The sequence below is a fragment of the Falco peregrinus genome, chromosome 6 (genome assembly GCF_023634155.1).
Source record: "Falco peregrinus isolate bFalPer1 chromosome 6, bFalPer1.pri, whole genome shotgun sequence".
In the NCBI taxonomy this organism is placed as follows: domain Eukaryota; kingdom Metazoa; phylum Chordata; class Aves; order Falconiformes; family Falconidae; genus Falco; species Falco peregrinus.
In genome coordinates, this window is record NC_073726.1 from 74,925,071 (window position 1) to 74,937,749 (window position 12,679).

The 12,679-nt window shown below is 39.4% G+C and overlaps 1 protein-coding gene across 11 annotated transcripts in view; it reads left to right on the plus strand.

Moving 5' to 3' along the window:
• The window catches only part of SOX5 (SRY-box transcription factor 5), a 296,996-nt gene that overhangs the window by 244,797 nt on the left and 39,520 nt on the right, over nucleotides 1-12,679 (plus strand). The window lies entirely within an intron of this gene.

Below are 12,679 nucleotides of genomic sequence, written 5' to 3' on the forward strand. Positions count from 1 at the left end.
GTACCGGAAAAGGGGGTAAAGTAGTGATGGGATTACTAAAGCAGCTTTAATTCAGTGTACAATTAGGAAGAAAACATATCTATATAACAATTCTGGAGAGTGGTTTTGTTTTGTTAGGTTCTTGTGAATTTCTTTCTTTCCAAAGGTAGCGCTCTCAGGGCTGCAGTCATTCCAGGTCAGTGATTACTTTTATCTTTAGCCATGCTAAGAGCTGTATAGACTTCAGGTTACAGCTGTAAGTTAATATATTTTGAATTTAGCTGTTGGTTGCCTCAGTAAATCTTGAGTCCTTGTAGTCTAAACTCTGGGGGTTTTCTGTTTTCCTTGCAGATCAGAGTGACCCCCTTTTGTGCCCATTTCCAATATTCTTAGTCTTCTATGAAGTTATCTTCGTTCCCTTTCTGGGTACTCCTATCCTAGTTTCTGATGTCCACTGAAAATAGCGTCTGCAATTAAAACTCTGTGATGAATTAATTCATCTTTGTTTGCATATGATTCATCATAAATGTGCAGATAGCCTGTGCTTTCAACATTCTCTGTAAAAGGCACAGACCTAATTTGGGGTCAGGGAAATTCAACACATACATTTGGCTGAGAAGCGCATGTCAAGTAGCATTTTGTACATGATAGCAGAAATTAAAATGATGTCACATGACTGTTTGCCCACTATATTTCATGTCTGGATTTACAGTTCTTAATTTCACAGCCTTCAAAATATCAGTTTCTCTACACAAAATGAGTCTTCCCAGTGAATTGCAGCTTATAGGCAGAATGATGTGGTGGTGTAGTACTCAGGAGATTCACTATTGTACCAAACAACTAAAGTTTACTGGGGCTAGTGGGTGAGGAAGGCAACAGCCACATCATTTTGGCTAGCCTAAGTGAGAAAATAGCGTAGGTATTCAGAGGCCTGCAGAGCAGAACAAACTGAATAGATACTTTCGCTTCTGTCTTCGTTTTAAAATGAGCAAGATGCTGCAGCAGTGCCAGAAGTAGTGAAGCCTAGTTTCATTTGTGACCTCTCACAATACATATTGGACTCTCACTGGAAGTGTAGAATACCTCTTACCGGGGGTAGGTAAACTGTGTGGTAAGCACTGCAGTGCCTTACTTAAAGTGTGGGTAAGCACTGGAGTCTTCTCCTTAGGGGAGAGGCAAGAGCATTCTCCTGCCCTACCCCGTTGCCCCTCTACACAGGTGATGTGGGACCTTTGAGGTCTGCATCGAACCTGATGGAGGTTGGCTGGTATGCTCAAAAGGTCTATAGAGGTGAAGACTGCCAAACGTGCATACATGCACACAGACCTCATGTGCACACACACACATGCACACACACCGACTAATTTTGAGGCTAAAAATAATCTCACATTTCAACAACTCTCTGGGGTTTTATCGGCATGACATCTGAAATTCCAAATGGATGCAATATGTCTTGCTACTGCTTTTCCCGTGCTGTTGTTCTTCACCCCCAAATGATTACAGTTCAGTGCTGGGTGGAAGGATTCCCATGATAGTATCATTTGGGACTCACTTTGTAAATTGCTCTGGGCTCAAACAGAGCAAAATAATGCTATATAAATATATGTTATTACTGGTGAAGCAATAAAATTATCTTATGCTTACCAAGTATCCTAGTGTCTTGTCTTGACTGTAATTAACTGGTGACATACATGTTGAGTCAGTCCTCTAGGATTTGTGCCCAGAATAAGTCACAAAAACATAGCAGCTCTAGTACAGGAGAAAAGGATGAAGGGAGCTTTTTTTTTTTTTTCTCCCTTTTTCCTCTTCTGGATAAGATATAAAACTGCCCAGAGCTGGCCCTGTTCAGAAATAGTGAATCAGCCTCTTGGAATTTTTTTTAAGTTGTCAACTTCCCTCTCATATACTTCTGTGAAGACAAAGAATGTCTTAACATCTATATTGAAGTCATCATTAAAATAAAAGGAGATCTGTAGACATCAGCTATAAATCATCAAGAAATAGCTTGTGGGTAACCTTTGACACAATTGAACCTACTTGAAATGAGCTAGGGCTGGATTCATTGCCTTTAGTGAGGCCGGTGGGTGGACTAAAGGTCTTCTCTCCCTCTCTCCATCTCTTACAGTGTTAGCTTCTGGGAGGTGAATGTGTTCTGGCTGAGTGATGGAAATGCATTTGGATGTGTTCTTAAATAGACATTTGTTTTATGTCTGAAAAGAACAGGCCAATCTTAACAGTGTGATGCTGGGGCTATTTGAAAGGTATTTTTTAAGGCAGTTGTCTTCTTTCAGCTTTATAAAAAACTATTTTAACCAATTGTTTAGGCTTGAGTAACAGCATGGAATATCTATTGTGTATGGATGCATGCATGTTCTACAGAATTAATAGTAGATAAAAATCTGCCTAATTTTACATAATAGATTTTTGGCATTCTTGTGATCTGACTTCAAATTCATGCTGAGTTTCTACAGTATAACAGAAATACTAGTTTGCAGTTGTTAATTTTAATTTCTAAGATGCTAGGTTTTAAAAGGAGCTGAAAGTGTTCAGCATCTCATGGGGACAAACTATGAGTCTTACTAATGAATCTAGCAATTAGTGGTTCATTGTGCCTGCCAGCAATTTGGCCCAGATACCGGTCCTGATGGTGATTTCATTTTTGCTGGTGAGAATCAGGAATAGGATCTGAAGTCTATTCACCAAGGGGGGCTGAATACTTCTTCAACACTGTTCTGCTTGTAATCTGCATTCAGTACTGACAGCAGCAAATAAAAAAAAAAGAAACTACAATATATTTCAATTTTAATTATGATTATTATGGTTGATTAATATGTTCATTAGGGTAATTATATAATATCAATAGTACTTATTAAACTTAAAGGGTTGTAAATGATGGTGTCCCCATGCAGTTAGATAAACATATATATGATTCTATGACTCTGTGATTCTATGATGTATGCCCAGTTTTCATAGAAGAAACCCTTTTCATAGATGAAAGGATGTATTTTCTCCAGCTTTGTGAGTATTGAGATGAAGGAGGTGGCCCTTTACTTTCTGTAGCCATTTGCACTTGTGCAGAACACTAAAATTTATATTTGGCTATATTTTATCATAACTTCGTCAAGATGTTAGTGACCATGTGCAGAAGATTAGATAATGAGTGACTCATTCAACTTCATGGGGAAAGTTTGTTGGAAAGTCAGGAATTAAACCTGAGTGTCTTTGACATGACCCAAGAAAAAAAGGCATGACTGTGGCGTAGGAAAAGGAGCAACCCTTCTCAACAGGCATACACTCAAGTAGTTAACCCCATGTATGCGATTATGGATAGGGTATAAATATTAAAGAAATTCTTCTTCTGTGAGTGTGGTACTCAATGATGGAGCATGTGTTTGCTTTGAACATTCCCTACAGTATGTTAAACTCCCTTCAGTTTCTGGAACTGCTGATTAGATTTCATCTTACCGCTAAAAGGAGATGAAATGATAGAGTATCCAGCAAGACAGAGTTGTAAAATCATTTTGATTTTAGTGTTCTGGGATGTTGTTAATAACACGCAAACATTAAAGATGGATGAGTTTTGTGTTGATAGTTTCCCTCTGAAAAGCTATTAGTTGGAAAAACAAATTGTCAAGCAGGTCATATCTACAGTTACAAAACATATTTTGACATTTTCCTTACAATTGTATCTGGAAATAAAACCAGTGCATGTTATCTTTGTACTACTTATTTGCAGTGCTGCATACATTGCTGCCTCTTTTAGTGAAAACTCTACGTAGAATACATAGAGATAGCCAAAGTCAGAGAAAGCACAGGTGGTTTTTGAAGAGGAATTTCATAGCCCAATGCCAGTTGTCCAAGCTGTTTGAAATCTCTTTTCTTTCAAGCTCTTTTGACTTGTTTCTTCTCAAGTTTTCAACAGCTGGGGTTTTTTTGGTTTTGTTTTGTCTTTTTTCCCCCTGAATCTTAGAATCCGTGCAGCATCTTTGCTTCTCCTGCCTGACCACAGCAGGAGGAGGGGTCTGTTGCTAATTTGTTTTGATACGGTACACTTTGGTCTGTATTCTTTTTGAAATTAATTCCTTTTGCAGGTGTGGGGTTAGAGGTGGTGGTGTGCTCCCAGCGAAGGTGTCATCCACCACAGAGAGGAGGTGGGAGGCTTTGATCAGTGTGGCTTCTGTTTTCTTGTTGTTCATTTAAAATGTACCAGTTTGTAATGCTGTTTGGCTTTGCAGGTCCTTGTTTTATTTCCTTCCAAGTCCTTCCCTGTCCTTTCAGGTTTTGTTGTTTTCATTGCTGTGCATTCTGCTTAACATTTACTGAGGTTTATTCATTGGAAGGTGGTGACTCCCAAGTTTGATTTAGGCAGTGAGCAAAATCTAGTCTAATGTCTATGGCCATTTTTTAAACAGCCTTGTTATGAGTGGGAGAATACATTATTAAGGACACAACACCACATGTTTAGACTTCTGGGTTTTATACGGACAGAGTTATGTTGCAAAGATATTTTAAAAAAAAAAAAAAAATCTAACCAAAACCCAAGCTACGAGGCATCATGCTTCAGGGCATGGGCCACTCCAGTTGCTACCCAGCACAAGTTCAGGAATATATGCCACAGATCAAACTGTCTGACAAGTATTTTTTTCTTGCAACTTCTTTTGAAGCAGCTGGACATTTTAGAAGGTTTAGTTCAGTATCAAAAAAATACCCAAAAACATTGGTCTGAGTAAGAGTGGCAATTGATCTGCTCTTCCTTATGAGTCAGCTGTTTACTCACGGTGTGAGGTTAGGCAAATCATTTAGCCACTTTGTGCCTTATTCATCCCATTTATAAAATAAGGCAAAACCTGTCAGAGTAATTATGAGCTTTATTAATTCATATTCCTTTGGTACACTGGAGAAGTGATTATTTTTTTCCCCTCACATTTCAGTGGGGGTCAGTTAGGAACAAGCATTCTTTCTGGAAAGAATCCTTTCTGCTCCTGTCCCCCACAATTTTGTGATCCTCTCTAATGATTTTTACCTCATGTAAAGTGATTTGCATGGTTAAAAGCATGAAAAATCAGTTGTTGTCTTCCCCTGAAGATTTGCAGTATCTGCGTCAATCCCTGCTGACCTGTGCCTAAGTCACTCTTCCTGCTTAGCAGCTGACTTGAGCCTTCTTAGAGAAGTGCTTCATTAATAGCATTATACCAAATAAATAGGTACATCAGTGATGTGAGAAATACAGCTGAACAATAGATATTAGAAACAAAAAGCTAACCACAGGACCCAAGTTTGTCATGCAGTATGGACTAGCAGAATCCCAAGTGGCTGGTCTCTCTGCACTGGCTCATATTTTATCTTTACTCAACATGGACCATTCTCATTTCAGGCCAAACCTCCAAACCTGGCAGGATTTTCTCAGAGTGAGCATCACTGAAGTTTTTTTGTAAATGTGGCTACAGCGTTAAATTTTCACTCACTCAGAGATGCAGAATGAGAAGGAGCTTTTCCATTATGAGGTGCAAGAAATGCTAAAAGCTCTTTGTTCCTGCAGTGCTATACTGAAAATCCACATACTGGGTCCTAAGCAGTGTGCTGAGCAGCTCTCTCTTCTGCTTGTTTCAGTCTAACAGAAGAGAAAATGCCCAAACAGCAGAATTATGGTGATAGCAGTGAGTAAGTTACTTTTGTGTGGATGAAAATGAATGTTTGACGTTTGGATCTGGTTTGGGATAAGCATCCATAAGTTGTCAGGTTTCCCTAGAGGTTGGTGTGACTGGAAACTCATGATCAAGCAAAAATAGCCTACAAATCTCATACCAGCCGTTTTCCTCAAACACATTGTGCTGTTTGTCTGTGGAGATTACCAGGAGACTTCACAAGGATGGTGGGTGTTTTAGCAGTCCAAAGCCAGCCAGAAGCTGCAAGTATGGTTTGGAGGATGCTTCTCTGAGGATTTGTGAAACTAAATGAATGAATTTTGGGTAAACACATACCAGTCTGCTCATTTTGCTAAGCTGCATGCCCTGGTGTATTTGTTGGCCAAACAGCCTGGCTTGTGCTCCGCGAGATCCCAAAGGGCTAGGTCCCAGTGTGGCACTTGTCTTTCCTGAAGACTTGTAAGGAGTTGCTTTTAGGGTTTTGTGTGCAGAGGTATCACCAGCTGCTACACGAAATTAAGGCCTTTGTGCCAGATCATCGTTGGATGTAGACTCTGAAAACGAGTTATGTAGCTTTCTCCACAGGCACCACTTTTAGGCTGCCCTGCAGCTGAAATAGTCCACACTGCCACATCTGAGCTAGCTGGAGGATGAAAATGATCCTAGACTTGTTTGGCACTTGGTCCTCTGTTTTTCAGCATCTGTATTCTGTGACTCAGAGTAGAGCAATACTACAGAGTAAGTACTGTGCACCAGATAAAAAGGTTGTGGGGAGGAGGGGAAGGCAACCAGCTCCTAGGGCCTTCCATGTTTATAGACAGGTCATTTTGCACACTCCTCTTTGTTCTTCATATATCTGTTTTTGAATCCTGTGTACAACCTCGGGAAACAACAATGCTAAACACAAAGGGAAAAACCACCCAGCAGCCCTCTTACGTTACTGTGACAACATGTGGACTAGACAAAGTCAAAGCTTGGGGTTTCCAGGGCAGCAAATTAGTCTTTGTAACTGCAGACTTCTTGCCTGGCAGCTAGGCTTCCTGTAAAGAGAAATTAAATGGGAAGAATTTAGTGATCTTTCTGAGAGGACAAAGTGCCCAGAGAATATTCTCGCTGAGAGCCCCTGGTGTTGTAAAAAGGGACTGGGGAAAAATGCTGTGTGCTCCTGGTGCTACAAAACAGTTTTAAGTTGGTGTGTTCCTGCAGCAGTTTTCCCCATGAACAGGAATGGAGTCTGTGCAAGAATACTCCCAGTATATAAATCAGAATTTGGGAGTAATTTGTTGTTTGAGTAGTCCTCTAAAGAAGCAGACTGAGAGCAAAAAGAATATTTGTCCCAAGTACAACGCAGCTCAGTTCTCCACTTTGACTCTTATGAATATGAGTATTTGGGCAATATCAGTAAAGTCTGGAAGTTCTAACTTTGGGTTGGGTGACGTGCAGAAAGTCTCCACCTTCTGAGAGCAACGTGTTCAGGAAAATATTCTCCGCAAAGCAACACCAATGAAGAACCCTGCTCTGGGTATAGGTAGAAATTCAGGCTGAGATGTTTCTGCAGCCATCACAGAAGGAAAAGTCTGTGCACTTTGCAGGATCAGAAAGAAAGAAGACAGTTCTTCCTAATATTTGCCCTCTGCTTTGTCAGTGGAGCCTTTTCCTTTCTAACTGGTCTAGTTGTACCGTGTGCTTTGGCATTCAAAGTCATGGGCAAGAGTAGGATAAACTGACTTCTCTGAACCTAAAGAATAATTCTGTTGTGTTGATTATCATATCATAACCAAGATGCCTGTTTTTATGTCTCCATCTCTCTTTCTGTGTAGTTAGAGAAATCTCCACCTTTGCAGGAAGGGACACATTATTCTTAATCAAAACTTGAGAATGTGGCAGGAGGAGGTACAGCTGCAGATGAGCATTATCTAATTCACCCATCCTGTCATGTGAACATCCCTGCTTAATTTAATACAATTATTTCATCAGTGAGGATAATATCAGCAGCATGACTCATTTATACAACATGTTTCACAACTGCCTTTACCTCTCGGCTTCTTATTATCACTACTGATAATTTCATCATGAGTGGCTTCAGAGGAAGGGGAGGGGATGTGAAGGAAGCTGCCAGTATCTTTGTGTGAGTGTATGGACAACTGTAGTCTTGAGGGACAATGATGCCAAAGGATTTTCTTCGGGTATACACTGTTGCACCTCGGTTTCTGCTACTTTTGCAGGATGAACATGAGACTGAATGGATAAGCCGCTGACTGGCTGTATTGTTCAGTGGGCAACAATAATCATTGTCTTCTGCCCCAGACACGCCAGTAAGTGCTCCATATTTTGCATTTCTCTTGAAATGAAGATCTCCACAAAACAGAACCAGAAGGGGGGAATGAGGCTTTGTTTCTGGTGAGGTGGCAGAGGTATTGTTTTAGAACCCCCATCTCCAGCTTCTTATTATTAACTCATTTGGCTGCAATTTGTACTGTCAAGGTCATTTAAATAGGCAGCAAGATGTGGTGAATGTGTTCCCAGAGGTCATGAAAAGCCTCTTTAGTAGAGCATGCTAGTCTGTGCTTATGCCAGGTCATTTAAGCACGTTTGTGTTGCCAGTCAGATGATACACAGAGCAGTTCATGATTTTGTAATAAACTGTGCAACCTGGACCTTCAGTGGGTGCCACAGTGGGATACACTAAATGACAGTACAATAATTCAGTAACTGTATTTTAGTAGTATACTAATGTTTAAAAGAAGTAAAAGGAAGTGAGATTATGAAATCCAAATTAATTGTCTGGGTTCTTATGCACACACACCCTTTTTTTCTTTGAGACTGGTTCATTCATCTGGGCTATCAGTCTTTTATTCAGCTCTTGGTGTTGAAATAGGGCCATTTTTAATAAACGGTTTAGAGAGATTCTCAGAATCAGATTTTATTCCCTTCTTTTCCCATATCCATTCTCCACAGAGATAAATTAACCTTTTATCTTAGGAGGAAGTAAATAGAGACAGCATGATTGAAAGATTAGAAAAGACACCATTTCAGCTACTATTTGCAACATTGGTGACTCTGACTCAAAATTCCTGGGTCTGTCTGAAACTCTGCTGCTACGTTACTGTGTGACTGTGACCAAATCCTTTCCTTTTCTCTCTCTTTCATTTTTTCCTCCCATATTAATAAGCACTTTGTGTTTACCTAGCATTTTACCTTTTCAAAGGACCATACAAACCTTACAAAAGCAGTGTGATGCCCCCTCCACTTACCAGCAGTATTTCTATTTAAATGTTGCTTGTCAGACACTTATATTTGGAGATTTCCAGTGTCTGATGCTTAAATATGAAATCTCAAACTTTTACAAATCCAGATTGAGTGAAGCTACAAAATACAGCTCTTGAATATTTTGTTTACCCCCCAAATTCTGGTGTAGATGAAGGGATCTTCTTTCTTCCCTCCTATGTCTAGAGATCAGCTGAGAAAAAAATCCAGAGCAAATCAAGGGTTTAAAGTTCCTCAGGCTTCATAGTTTTGGTTAATAACAGTCTTCCAATCCTGGCAAGCAAACAACCAGCTCTCCCTAAAATAGTGACTATTCTGACACTGCTGTAATGTAGGGTGTGGGAATCTCTTTACCAGTGCTTTGCTCGTGCTGTGGGTACTTCATTTTATTAGCCCTCTATTGTGTGTTTTCGCTTATGCTTTATTCTCTACTTTTTTTTTTTGTGAATGTGTGTTTTGTTTTGTTAGACAAATGCGCTACTTTAAAGGAAACATTTCATAACCTTTAATCAAGATCATATTTTACTTTCATCACATCTGTGTTTATATTATTACAAGCCTTTTGGGTCTTAACATCCTCTGGTCTAAGCATTAATCGTTTTGGGTGATACATAAATAAATGTTTGACTTTGTTTAACTCTCTAAAAAATATTGGCTTGACAAAAAAAAACACCTTATCAATGACATCTTAGAATAACTGCATGTCAAAAAAAGGCAGGGACCAATCAATACAGAGCTTTTTCTTAAAAATGAAGTGCAGCGTGTAGTTCTAGATTCTGTGATCCCACTGTATAAAATCAAATCTTCTGGCTGTTGAAAGATACCATCTACCTGGAGTGAACATGCTGCATCTTTTTTTTTTTTCTTTTTATTACTTTTATTTGCCCTAGCTGTCATGCTGCACTTATACACAGCCTTGATATAACTGAGAGTGAAGCCTGCTAAATCTGTAATGTGGCAGAATGTTAGCCGGGAGATTTTATAGTTAAAGGTAGGCCAACACCTAATTCTTCTCATGGTTACACAGGTGCAAATCAATAATGAAGACAGTACAGTTCTTGATTTAAACTGGAAGACTAGAGAATTTTGAATTTATGTCTGCAGATAAGAAAAAGAGTAAAATGGCACACTGAGTATAAGAGTTAAGATCCTAACAGTCATCTTCACACTTAACACAATTGTATATTATTACCTGTCTCCCAGATATTTTTTAGACACCCATGGAATAAATCAGTGTAGTTCCACTGCGGTAAAGGAAATGACTTAAATTATTATCAACTCATGATCCAGTGTAGGATTTCTAAACTCTCTGACTGAATTTTTAATGCATTTGACTTCCAGCGAGGAATTGAGAATGCTCTTTGAAATAACAGAAGCAAAAATGTTATGAAGACTGAACAGTGAAGTAATATAATTTTGTAAATACATATAATAGCTGAAAATTGTTTACTTATCCTCCTTCATGAGAAGCAAGCTTCTGTGACCTCCGATTAATTTACCATTAGCCTGAACACACAATGAAAGTGAATGAAGGGGCAATTTGGAATGACATTTATCAGCTCTGGAACTGTCGACTTCTATTATTTCCACAAGGCCTTATACTACTTGGCTCCAGAGAAAGCTGTGCTGACTTGAATGAAGAAGAGCATTCTTACTACCAAGAATAGTTACAGTGCAGACAGCTTCATTGCTTGATGGGAAAAAAAACCACCTCCCCCCATTTCTAACTTGCGTTAAATGAGACCAAACCCAATGTTTTGTAGTGGACTTGCACAAGACCTTGCCTTCATACCAGGCTAAAAAATGGGAACAGAAGAACCGAGGAAAGGGAGAAGGAGCAAAAGAAAGGAAGGAAACTAACTTTATAGGGACAGGATAGCTGAGGCATTGAGTCAAAAGGACAAGATTGGAAAAAACCTTTCAGCATGAAGAGACAGGCTGGAATCCAGGCTGACTTTGCAGCGAGTGAGAGCCATTCCCATCAGGGACTGTTGCTGCTCTGCCTGAGGTGCTGCTCTCGGTTAGATCTGCAGTGGCCAGAAAGCGCGGTGCAGCTTTTACTACCATATCTGAAACTAATCAGTCCCTTTTGTTGAGACTTACAACAGAGGTCAAGAATTGAATATACGAGGAATGTGTTCAGTCCCTCTTGGATGGAACCAAAACAAGTCTGTGGGCAGGTTTGCTTTGCTTCTGATACTGTCTTCCAAACAGATGACTTTGCTCTTCAGGGATCCTTGTCTGGCACAGGGTCGCTGTGTTTGATTGGTTTGTTGGCTAGTTTGTACTTACACTTTTATGCAACTATCTCAGTACTGATTTCACAACCTCATAGTTGAACTGTTGTGGGACTTTATCTTTTTTTTTTAATTGAAATTGGTGGAACAGCAGAGCAAGTCCCCTTCCGCTTGGCTAGTAGGTTAATCCATTTTATTCTAACACAGATGGATTTGTATTTCTGTAAGGTGTCAATACCTTCTTTAAAAGTCAAATGCTGGTTGAACTGGGTGACATTTTTAACCCCAAGGCTTGAAACTCCTAGAAGATCAACAGAACTCTGCCTTTTAGGTGCCTAAGTCACTTCTGAGAATACAGAATACAGGCTCCTAAGGCGATTTTATGCAATGATTTCGCCCCCCTCCCCCCTTTATTTTATGCACAAGTTGCACCTAGGACAGCTTAAATACCACTTTAAAGATGACAACTTTGTCCACAATGTTCCTGGTATGTTTGTCCGCTAAGCTTTAATTTAACTGTGACTTAATAGAAAAGCGTAGAAATAATCAGATATAACAAAAGTGCTTTTCTCAGAGCTTGTTTCTTTAAGGTAATGGGAAAGTTACATGACAGTGCTTTGCAGAATTGTCCTGTGTTTGGAGACGTACCCTCTACATCATACTTCCACAAGGGACAGCAACTATAAAATCCCTTCTTTACGGCAGCACACCACCCTCTGTGGAAAAGAATCAGGTGTTATATGATAGTAGTTACAGACACCTTAGTGGTAACAGTAAAACACTCAAACATTATGAGTCTAATTCCAGTCAGCTTTGCATTGCTGTAAGTCAGGAATAATTCTATAAAACTGAATGTACTTACAACTTAGGGATATCGGAATCGGCGGCTTCAGTGCCTACAGCCGAAACCCAGTTGTGTGATGTAACACTTCCTGCAGGTAAAGGATGGCTTTCCTAAGCCGCAGTGTCAGAGGAGAGCTAAGCTAATATGAGGTGGTTGGATCTAATACCATATCCATTAATTCTGGTCATTTAAAAGTCAGTTAAAACTGAAATATCCCCCTTATTGAAAAGCTTTTTCTCCCTTCTCTGTTGTCTTTTCCTTATTGTATTTTATTTTGGTCAAAGAGAAATGCATGACTTAGAATTTTAATGTGTTTTATAGCACTTTCTGTTACTCTGTGTAATCAAGCCAGGTTCAGGAATAATTCCAGTTACCCTGCAAAAAATGTCACCCAATTTTTCTGTTTTTGCATAATAGTAATTACTGAAATATTAAAGTCTGGATCTGCAAAAGATGAAAAAATCTAGGGGCTTTTGCAGAATTATCCAGGCTATTGTTTCAAATTCTGTGGAAAGAAAGGACAAGTTCTTACTGCTCTCCTTCTGTGGTGGAAAAGATGTATTTATTTCCTGTAATTTTGTGCTTGGAATTCTAAGCCTGGGAAGTTCAGAGGAAATTATAAATTAAAAAAAACAAAAACAAAAAAAAACCCCAACGAAACCAAAAACAACCCAACACCCAAACCCACAAAACAAAAGGTCAACAAA